Here is a 12,346-nt window from a genome sequence, read left to right on the forward strand (position 1 = left end):
ATAGACGAATGATTGTGGCACTCGCCTTCGACGAAAGCCCCCCCCCCTCCCCCTCCAGTTGAAATCCCAGTCCCACCAAAAAGTTTTCGTTAGTTTCTCTGATTTCTGTACCTCCTTCACTCCACTTCCCATCCTTTAGTACTCCCCCTTTTTTCTCTTCCCCATTTTGCCGAGATTTTTTTCTTTAACGCTTATTTTCCTCCTTTTTCTCGGCTCTTTGATCAGCACTCCTCGTAGTACTAGGCTTTACGACCTTTCACGCCAGGTTCTAATTACATAGTCCACAGTTCTCGGTGGCTCTCCCTCGCTGCGCTGTCGCACTTCACTTGCTTTTTTTTTTCCGAAGCCCCTTCTGTACTCAGTATAGCGGCTATCCTTACTTCTGTGGCACAAATCTACTAGAGCTTTAGCTGAAAGAGAGAGAAAGAGATTAAATTGAGAGACAGGCAGTGAGGTCAACCAGAATTGTACCATCCGGTTTGCCACTCTGCACTAAGGGGAGAGAGATAGAAAAAGAAATATCAGAAGAAAACTGAACAATTATAGTAGACACGAGAAACAAAATTACCAAAAGCGGGGTGCTATAGTGTATTCAATCGGCCACAAGCCTGCCGTCAGACTTATTTAGCGCCTAATCAGCTTCACTGTTGAAACGTCCATTCCACTGTTCAATGTCCCTGGAAGGAGAGGAAAGAAAATGCATGCCAGCTTCGCTATACTGTGAAACCTGAGAAATCGCGTAGCACCGGCACCTATTGATTCCGGTTCGTGAAATTTCACTGCCCCGTTTATCAAAGCTTCAATCACGGCAATATATGACGTATGCATGTAGGATTTCCCCGGTACCAGTGGAATCTCGTCAAGGACACTCGCAAGCTGTATTTGCTGCATGTGCACAGCTTCATTTTCGTCTCCCCCTAATCGACTGCCTGCTTGTTACGGCAGTTGAGATACACATCGTTTTCAGCGAGTTCCGTCAAGTTTTTTCATAAGCAGCGACGCAGTGCCCACGAAGCGTAGGTAGAGCAGCATTTGCTCTCTCGCTGAGGCGTTTGCGCCCTTTGTTGCACGGACCCGAAGGCAGCGGAACAATTACCGAACGTTCGAACTATTGAAGGTAACTATTGTTATTACCGACTGTTTCTGTCATTTAACAGTGCAAATTGAAAAAAGTACCAGCCCACTTATGTACTGATTCTTGATGTGGTGGCAGTGACTTGTTTTTTTTAGCTTGCACAATATAGCTATGCAAAGTTTGCGGCGAGTATACTAACAAAAGCAGAAAGAAAAGGAAAAGAAAGAGTGGAACGAAGAGATTTAAACCGAGCAAGCTTCATAAATTTGCAATATATGTCTTCCGCAGATCATTATAATTTACGTACTGCAGTCGTAATAGTTTTAAGAAGAAAATGCAAAGAGACATGAAAGTAAAATGAGCTTTTCCTAGCTAGAACAGCCAATAAACTAGCGATTTCTTCTCCACAGGCTGCATAGCGACATCAAAGAAACCAACTTGCTAAGAGATAGCCGCACAAAAATAAGAATAGGTCATGAACCATTCGCAAGCACAAGGCACCCAGGCGAAGATCAAAGAACACAGTGAACGTATTTTGTTGCTGTTTAAAGCTTGAAAAAATTGCAAAAGTGGAATTATCAATTCACTCGTATCAGGGTACCACAGGGTTAAAAGTTATTAGAAATTTTGTGAAGTGAAAGAAGCCTTGCGCAAGACACAACGTCTGCTAAGCATGTTGGTGCCTATATAAATATAGTGGCAAATGAACGTGGCAGTATAGCCTAACAACTAGCGTAAAGACAAAAGACCGTGCAGATGGGTCGACAGTCTAATTAAATACTTCAATATCAATGTCTATACAAGTGTCCATGTAGAAACAGCAGCTTTCTTTGTGTAGTTGCACGTGTTTCAGAAATAGGAATAATTCTGCACGCTACTCGCTGTTGATACCACAAAAGAAGCAGTGGGCTTCACTTATAGATCGATAACACAACCGGGCAGTATATATTCCCATTGAGCCTGCGGGCACGTGTTGCTCTTTTTTGACATACTATCCTGGGCACTATTAAAGGGAGACCGCGAGCGCGTGGCAACGTATATTGCGGGAGTCGAAAACTTGGTCTTTATTCGAGCGCGCACGCGCGCGCGCGTTCATGTGTGTCTTTGTGTGTGTGTGTGTGTGTGTGTGTGTGTGTGTGTGTGTGTGTGTGTGTGTGTGTGTGTGCGCGTGTGTGTGTGTGTGTGTGTGTGTGTGTGTGTGTGTGTGTGTGTGTGTGTGTGCGTGTGTGTGTTTTGATTTATATGTGGGGTTTAACGTCGTAAAACCACCATTTGACTATGAGAGACGCCGTAGTGGAGGGCTCCGGAAATTTCGACCACCTGGGGTCCTTTAACGTGCACCCAAATCCGTGCACACGGGCCTACAACATTTCCGACTCCATCGGAAATGCAGCCGCCGCAGCCGGGATTTAATCCCGCGACCTGCGGGGCAGCAGCCGAGTACCTTAGCGACTAGACCACCGCGGCGGGGCTGTGTGCATGTGTCGATGTGTGTGCGCGTGTGTGTGTGTGCGTGTGTGTATGTTTGTGTGCGTGTGTGCACGTGTGTGTGTGTGTGTGCGTGCATGTGCCTGTATGTGTGCGTGTGTGTATGTGTGTGCGTGTGTGTATGTGTGTAACTCGCACGCACACCACCACACGCACATGTAGGATGACACGCAGACTGCGCAGATAGCGTCGGTTGGAATAATATTGCGTGCTATACGGGGCACCAACAGGCAGAAAAACGTGTTTCACACTCAAACACGTAGCTGCTTAAGGGGCTGAATAACACTTCCACGTTTAAATGCACATGTATGCCCCAAAAATTGACGCGTGGATAGCTGCCATACCATCTGAGTTGGTGGAGCATCGACACGTTATTGGAAGGGTGCTGCCCAAAGCAAGTTATCTTTTCGTCCACTTTTTTTTCTTAGCATTTATGTAACACTTAATGCTAATAACGTCCCCTATACCTTCCTCGGCAGTGTTGTCTGTTAGTTCTGAATATTTTTGTCTAATAAAGAAAAAGATGTCCTTCAATTTATTTTTCTTTCCTGTGCCTTTCGTTATGCTTGAGACATTTTGATTGTCCGAAGTAAATAGCGCGATAAAAGCATGTCCTCTTCCATGCCCCACCTCATTCCTTCAGCCCTGTACGAATGTATCGCGTGTCTTTCCGGCCCTTTGGCCCCGTGCATGCCCCAGACATGAACCGGCCTCGAATCGATTCCCTTTGAACTGGGTCGGCAGAATAAGTCGACGCTCGCTTGTAGACGCTTCACTAGCCTCCCCCTTCTTTAACCTTCCATTAAATAAATGCGTGCGCTAGTGTAGTGTACCCATCTACCGAGTCGTGAGTTTTTTTTCTCTTCATCAGTACCCTCATGCTCTATTCTTCATAAAACTGCACCGCTGTACATTGTTTAGATGTACGACGGAACGACTTGTTTTCGGACCAGCCTTCCTCGCCGGGAGTAGAAACAGTACTTTGCATGGGCGTAAATTTAGCTTTGGAAGGAAATCAGAGACTCGACTTTGCACAATGGGGCATGTAAGTGAAAAGACGAAGAAGCAGGCATAAAGGGCAATGTGGCATATGTTGCATCATAAAAGCGCACCAGACATAGGAGTGAACACGCCTGAGGGTGAATCTGTCCAGAGCATTCTGACGAAAGAAATTAATAGAATGAACGCATACGCCAGCAAAGACGTACACACGCCAGCAAAGAGGAACGCGGGAGCTCCAGAACAGTCATCATATTTTCGGAAAAGTGGCTCAGTAATACATTATCTAACGGATTGGGGTGTTTGAGCTTGTCCCGTAAATTCGGCTATTAACATCGCAGGTGGTGCCGGCGTCAAGCGAAAATTTAGAGTACTTTTTGAGCGAACAATTGTGATGGAATCAAATATTAAATATCATGGCTCTGAACCAGACTCTCACCCAGCACTTGCACGCCCAGCCATCTGTTTCGTACTATTGAACGTCTGGTGAGTTGATCAAGATACATACTTGAAAATGAGCAGAGAGAGTTACAAAAAAAGACAAGACGAAAACACAAAAGGCCTTCTGTTGTACCATGGAGGTGCAGCATTGTTTGAAAGAGTGTAGAAAAACGTCTACACAAGGTTGTTATTTATAGAGTGAGAACTTGCGTCAAGGCACGAAATTTTGAGTGGCAGTAGCGTTTAATCCCATCATGCGTCATACCATGTGAGTTGTTGAACAAGTGCAAGGCCCGCCGATTGGAAAGAAGATATGCATTACTTATTATAAGTAAAAGCAGAATAACCACTATCTCCACCAACACCAACAACAAATCATAGATGCTACGTAAGCACGTGTATAGACCTATGAACGCTTCTTGGGTGCTTCCCTAATCCACCTTTTTCATTTTCCGGCAGTGTCCTCTGCCATTTCGAAAAGATTTTGGTAGGACCCGAGAGAACGGCTATTCTTAGAATGAAGGCCTCCGAGATCTGTAGGTATTTACGACATTTCCGCTAGGGGAAGGGTGCATACGCTGTGGCATTGTGGAAAAAAAAACATCCTTGATCCTTCCGTTATAGGAATAGGTAAAACGCGAAAGTAAAACGTGTGCGTACGGAAGCAGTTTATTTTTTACTGCACAATATTATGGGAGACCTTGCGCAATCTCAATTGGTGTTCGACAGCTATAGCACCACGCAACGTAGATTCATTGACGTTGACGCTTAGTCATACATGTACCTGAAAACAAACGTCCATAATTAATGATTAGACACACCGTTGTGGTCATAGGTGCTTGTTGTGCCTGTAGTAAACGATGAAAGCGACACCAAAGGAAGCGATGTGACAGCTACAAGAGTGTGAATGACTTAACGCCGAACCTGGGTTAAGGTTGCGCTTTCGCGGCATGTTGGAATTATTGAACGTCATGGCCTGACCAAAAAGAAACTCTGCGCGTGTCGTGTCTGCCCTTTGACCGGCCGCGATTTTTCGCGGGCGGAATGGGAGTGCGAAACACGGTGTTGAAGCCAGATGAAGCCGGAGGGTGTTGCAAAGCTATTTTAGGGGCGAAGCTTTATATAGCGGCACTCATTTTTCCCTCGTAGTCGTAGTAGTAGTGTGTAACCAGTCTTACATTTTGATCTCCAAGGTGGTGCCGGTGGGAGATTTCTTTTGTGCATTGTTGAACAATAAAAAATTTGCAGCGTGCGCGTTAAATTAAAGCCGAATTCTTCTGTCTCTCATACCCCCTTAGCAGCCATTGGCCTGTACATTGAGCAATATCTGACAAGAAAGAGTTGCTACGTTATACTCGCTGAGTGTAACCTCATTAGTTTTAGAAAGGTTTAGCAAGCGTTGAGCCGCTCTGTCATGAATGCAATGAACTAGTATATACCATAAATGAACTCGAGGTGGTTAAAGGTGGGAAGTAGATACGAATCGCAAGCCGTAAGAAAGTAAAAGCCGAATTCTCCTGTCTCTCATTTCCCACTAGCGACCATTGGCATGTACATTGAGCACTATCTGACAGGAAAAGGTTGCTACGTTATAATACTCGCTGGGCGTAACCTCCTTGGTTTTAGAAAGGTTTAGCGAGCGTTGGGCCGCAGTGCCATGAATACAGTGAACTAGTATATACCATGAACTCGACGTGGTTAAAGGTGGGAAGTAGACACGAAGCGCAAGCCGTAAGAAAGTGTGCGCGTGCCTCCTCTCGTTCAGTCCTTGGAATGTCCGCAAGATGACGGTGCTTCTATATGAGGATTATATGATGAAAAGATGCAAGATGGTGGTACTTGGAGTGTTGAATAGGTGGACGAACGGACACACAGACAGATGCATGGATGGACGCACGGATGGCTGCACGGACGGATGGACGCATGGACGGATGCAGGAGCGGATGCATGAACGAATGCAGGGATGAACGCACAGACGGACGTGCGGACGCACGAACAGACGCACGCACGGATGGGTGGATGGACGCACGGGCGTGCACACAGACGCACGCATGGACGGACGGAAGCAAGAACGAATGGACGGACGGATGCATGGCCCCACTCTCCATCATTCACTCCGTTGATATGCTGCCATTTTTTTGTATGAATGGATGCTATGAGGGACGATGACGCTTGTGCTAAGGTCGCCAATTAGGATTGTGTTAAGGTGTTTTATATGCTGAGCTCTATTTAACTAGAATAAACACTGAGCTCTCTTGTCGTCCACGCTGTCACGTGATGCTGCTATTTGGTGTTACGCTTAAACTACCGAATCGCTTAAAAGAGGGTGCTGCACGTCAACTCGTACCTAAAGGGGTGAAGGAGAAGCGGTACTGCATTTAATGAAAGATGCGTTCCGTATTACTAAAGTTGATTCCTCCTTATTTCCTGCCCTGATTCACAGCTGGCTGTAAGCTAGCGCCGGCTTGCCCGTGAACGTCGGCGTCGGGCTTTTGTTTGTCTCAGCCAGTGAAGTAACAACAAAACGCCAGCGTCTGGTGTTAGGCACAGATATACAGAAGGCTGAGACTGAAGCGAAACACGAGCAAGTGCGTTAAATCTTGCGTCTGAGTCTTCCGACCACGGGGTCGGCAGTAAGAGACTAGCTGAGCGGAGCAACAAAGACCGGTGTACACGCATGCACCTTCTACTCTGACAAACACAAGGTATTCATCAAAAGGTCTGTTGAATCACCAGCTTTGTTCCACAGTTTCTACAGCTTTCGTGATGCGGAACTGGTGGTCTTCTTTTTTTTTTCAGATGAGAAGCAGCTTTTGTTTAGGGTTGTGCCCGTCTCTCGGTGACCGTCTGCTCCCGCACTGCATACGCCGCTACTCTCCCCCTCTCCTCGTGTGAGTGCGAGAAATTGAGGTAAAGGAGGTGGCTGAGTTCTGCTTCCGCTTCGTTTCTTCTCTCATATACATATATCGCTGTGCCGGCGTTACAATGCTGCGCGCGTTCACTCCATAGCACTCTCGTAGCAGTGCTGGGTGTTCAATTTGTGGTACACACACTGCAATACAAAGAAATTGGAAGGGATTAACATAAGCAGTACACAACATATACACAACTCTACACAAAAATTAAGCATACACGTAAGCATACAAATGAAAACAATAAATGGAAACACGAGTGAACACCATCGCAGCTTCGCATTCCTACATGGTTTCTTTTAGTGGGCAAAGGTGCAATTTTTTTTTTACGTTGGCATTACGTTCACATCAAATTTCCAAATACACGCAAGCGCTGTGCGGCCTTCTTATGCACCGTTTTAAATGCCAGAAGTAATAAGGGTGGCTCAAAGAAGCGGTTCCTTTCATCTCTGTGGATTTTCGTAGGGGCGCTGTACACAAGTGCACGAATCAAAGCATAAGTTCGGCATTGTTCGCCTGCCGAGTACGTGGGCGATTCTCCAGGAGAGAAGCAGCTACACATTGAAAAGAAATACGACTCCCCGATGCGATGTAGGCCTTCCTTTATTAAACCTATGCGTCTTGTCGAACAATCGAACATTTTGCAATGTTCGGTGGGTATCTGATGGGCGATCAATGCAGAAAAAAACTGCTCGAAGCGGAGGCGTTCTTCCGCACATAAGTGCACTCCTGGGTGAATGTGGAACGAGTATTCGAGAAGGTCAAATCGTTCGTTATTCAACGAAGCACAAGGTTGTTTTTTCCCGTGAACTGTTTATTGTGCTTAGGGCGCTCATTTTCTGAATAAATAAGAATGTACGCGTCGTCTCTGGCCTGCTTTTTATATCCACAATAGCAACGTGACAATTGCAAGCAACATAAATGTGCTGGTCGCTAAATTCAAGGTCACCGAGAACCACTTAAAAGCGTTTTATGAGAACCACGTTATGAAGCAGCTTCATAGCGAAACGGAACTTAATAACTAACCGTTAATAAAAACAGGCATACGGTGGAGTATTAAAATGCGCTGTCGGCTAATATGACTATTTTATTTAAAGTTGGCGTGTGTCCTCTCAGCGGGATCTTTTTGTGAAGTTTTTTGCTGACTAAAACTCATTTATGGTTTATTTCAACATAGTTCAAACATATATTATTTCTATACGTTTAGTACTTTTGTAATTGCTTATTCTTATCCACGCCATTCAAATTAAGTAAAAAAAGAGAGTTCAATCACTCGATCCGCCTAACTTAATCTTCGGAAAATTGGCAATGGAGTACGTTGGTAAGAAATGATATGTGAAGCATGAATGAGGAAGGTCAATATGTCACTTTAAAATCAGCACTACGTTACGAGGTGGACGTTATTTATGCCCTACACGCCTTTCATGCCATTCATATCCTGGTTGAATTATTTATTTACCTTCGTCGTCAGTTCACGTCACGTAATACCAAATTTCGTATATGTGAAGCTAGCAAAACGGCCACGAGCACGCTATGAGCTTATAAACATGTTTCACATAACGTGCATATCAAGATTATCACGTTTGGACGTGTCATTTACCTCCGTCACCAAGTAACGTCACCTGATACCAACTTTGGTATATGTGGAGGCAGCTAAATGGCCGCCAGCACGCTGGGAGCGTTGCGTGTATTCATGTTTCAGATGACAGGCGTATAGAGATTATTGTGTTTGGACGTGTCATTTACCTTCTTCATCTATTCACGTTACATGACACCAAATTTCGTTGATGTGGTGCTACCGAAACGGCCGCGAGCACGCTATGAGCGTAGCATGTTGTCATGTTTTACATGACACGCATATCATGATTATCTTGTTTGCACGTGTCATTTACTTTCGTCGCCTATTCACCTCACGGGATACTGCATTTGGTATATGTGTACCTAGTGAAACACCTGCGAGCGCGCTGTGAGCGTAGCATATAGTCATGTTTTACATAACACGCATCTCAAGAATATTATAATTGGACGTACCAATCATCCTCGTTGTCCATTTACGTCAAGTATTAACAAATGTGATACATGTGGAGCTAGGTTAACGGCCGTGAGCACTTCATGAGCACAGCATGTAGTCATATCTTAAACTACACTCATATCATGAATATCAAGTTTGCACCAGTCATACAAATTCGTAATTCATGGACGTCACGTAACACTAAATTTGGTGTATGTGAAGCTAGCGAAACGGCCGTGAGTGCACCATGAGCGTGCCCTGTAGTCATATTTAGCCATAACATGAAATCATGACGTTCGTGTCATGATCTCTACGTCTTAGTCTGTCACTTATGTTCGCAATGCAGTCATGTCACACCATACCAGTTTGGCAAAACGTCATGTGAACGAAACCACCGTAACAGCAGCAATGCCATGCAATGTAAATGATGACATTTATGACTTACATATCATAAATTTCATGTTATTACTAGTCAATTATTAGTCCATTATATGTATATATAGATAGATAGATAGATAGATATAGGCCGTACATGACTTCCATGCTATTATGATCATATATATATTTATATATATATATATACGCTCAAAGTCACCGAAGTTCTCCACCATTCCGACAGTCCGAGACCCTTGACTTATCTGGACAGATTAGACTACTTGAATAAATGCGAGGAGTTTTGGAATAAAGAACGCATTCTTCCATTCAATGTCTTATTAGAAGCGTCACCTGCATGCGAGTGCTGAATGTCTACCTTCAGTAAAAAAATCGTACGCCTTGCGGCACTGCTTTGAGCTCACCTGCCGGATATTGCGTTCAAAAAGTGGGACGCTATAATGTCGCAATTGTACTCGACTTTCTTTAAGGACATTTTTTTTCAAAAAGAAGGAAATCTCACAGATCTTATCGACCACTAGCGTACCTCTTTTTTGTTCCTATACACAACTAATGGCGTAGCCAAAGGGTGGCACGCTGCGCCCACCCCCCTCCCTCGGGCCAACATTTTCTTTGCCATGGCATGCAAAACCCCAAATGATGACCCTAGACCCCATCTGCCTGCGGCCTCAACCTCAGATAAAGATGTCCCCCCCACCCAAAAAAATGGCAACAAATCTACGGAGCGAAGGATGGAGAGTGGGGCGAAGCATTCGTCCGTCCATTCGTTCTTGCTTCCGTTCATCCATGCGTCCGTCTGTGTGACCGTCCATGCGTCCATCCGCCCGTCCATGCATGTGTCTGTTCATGCGTCCGTCCCTGTATTCTTCCATGCATCCGCCCCTGCGTCCGTTAATGCGTCCGTCCATGCATCTGTCTGTGTGTCCGTTCGTCCATCTATTTAACACTCCAAGTACCACAATCTCGCATCTTTTCATCATATATTCCCCATATAGAAGCACCGTCATCTAGCGGACATTCCAAGGACTAAACTAAAGGTGGCGCACGCACACTTTCTTATGGCTTGCGCTCCCTGTCTACTTCCCACCTTTAACCACCTCGAGTTCATTGTATATAATAGTTCACTGTATTCATGGCACTGCGGCCCAACGCTCACTAAACCTTTCTGAAACCAAGCAGGTTACGCTCAGCGAATATAACGTAGCAACCTTTTCCTGTCAGATAGTGCTCAATGTACATGCCAATGTCTGCTAATGGGAAATGAGAGACAGGAGAATTCGGCTTTTACCTTCTCACGGCTTGCGCTTCGTATCTACTTCCCACCTTTAACCACCTCGAGTTCATGGTATATACTAGTTCATTGTATTCATGGCACTGTGGCTCAACGTTCGCTCAACCTTTTTAAAACAAAGGAGGTTACAACCAGCGAGTATAACGTAGCAACCCTTTCTTGTCATATAGTGCTCAATGTACATACCACTGGCTGCTAATGAGAATTGCAGTGTGCGCGTTAACTAAAAGCCGAATGCTCTTGTCTCTCATTTCACCATAGCAGCCATTGGCATGTACATTGAGCACTATCTTTTATTGTTCAACAAAGCACGTAGAAGGAATTTCTCACCGGCACCACCTTGGAGGTCAAAATGTTATACTTGTTACACACTACAACGGCTACGAGGGATGAAAGGGTGCCGCTATAAGAAGCTTCGCCCTTAAAAATCTGTTTATAGCTCACTATACGAGAGCTGTTGGGACAGACGAATTTGTGAGTAAAATGTCGCTTTTGACGCTGGGTACTGCCGTGACGCAGCCACATGGTGGTCGGTGTCTCCGTTTCCTTGTGTTAAGAGAACGGTTGAAAACATACGTACTCACTTTGTATCCACGTGAGTAAGTGAACGTGGATTTATTCCTATCTAGGAAATTGTTTGAACACATAATTGCAAAAGTGTTTTTATCTAAAGAAGTGTTTGAACACATAATTGCAAAACACATACTCGCATTTCTGGATCAGAACGCTCTGCTGTACCATTACCAACATGCCTTCAGGAAGGGAACAAAACGACGACACAGAGACAAGAAGGACACAAAAGACACCTTCTTGTCTCTGTGTCGCCGTTATGTTCTCGCGCTATAACTATCGTCATGCCATACCAACTAGCCCAAGCTGCCACACTTCAGGACGGGGTTATCAACCGTCACCCAGTTAATAGAAACAATTTATGATTTTGCTAGTGCTATAGATACAAGTCAAAAGGTTGTTGTGATATGACTGAATTTCACGAAAGCGCTTGACAAAGTATCCCATGTCCAAATAATTGTCAAATTACGTCATGCAGGAATAAATGAACTCGTAACAAAATTGATTGAAGCTTATTTAACACATCGTATGCTGGTAGTGAAACCGGATGGTCACTTATCACAACCATTGGTGGTACTTTCTGGAATGTCCAAGGCTCTGTGTTGGGACCACTATCACTTCTCCTGCACGTCAATGATATCAATAGTGTTGCAGAAGAGGGGGTTCATGTTAAACTTTTCGCAGATGACTGCTTAATCTATGCCGCAATTACAGAACTAGGCAACCAAATCAAAATTCAGAACTCCGCAAAGCTTAGACAACTCGTGTAGGAAATGAAAAATGGGTATAAATTATTCTAAATCTACATTTACATACATCAGCAAAAAGAAAACAATCGATTCCTTTGCGTACAGCATTGGTGAAAACGTTGTTCACCAGTTAAAGTACCTTGGGGTAACAATTACGCAAATATTAACATGGAATGAGCATATAGATAACGTTTGCACGAAAGCCTATCAAATGTTTTATTTATTGAAGTAGAAGCTGCATCGTGCGACGTAAAACATATTGCATACACCACCTTCATTAGGACAGTAATGAAATATTCATCCGTTGTTCGGAGTCCCCGTCAAGTTACTCTTAAGGAGAAGCTAGAAAGAATACAGAGACTACCAGCGCGCTTTATTTGTTCACCGTACCGAAGGAAGGAATCAGTCACACTGATG

This window comes from Rhipicephalus microplus, chromosome 6 (assembly GCF_043290135.1).
Source record: "Rhipicephalus microplus isolate Deutch F79 chromosome 6, USDA_Rmic, whole genome shotgun sequence".
In the NCBI taxonomy this organism is placed as follows: Eukaryota; Metazoa; Arthropoda; class Arachnida; order Ixodida; family Ixodidae; genus Rhipicephalus; species Rhipicephalus microplus.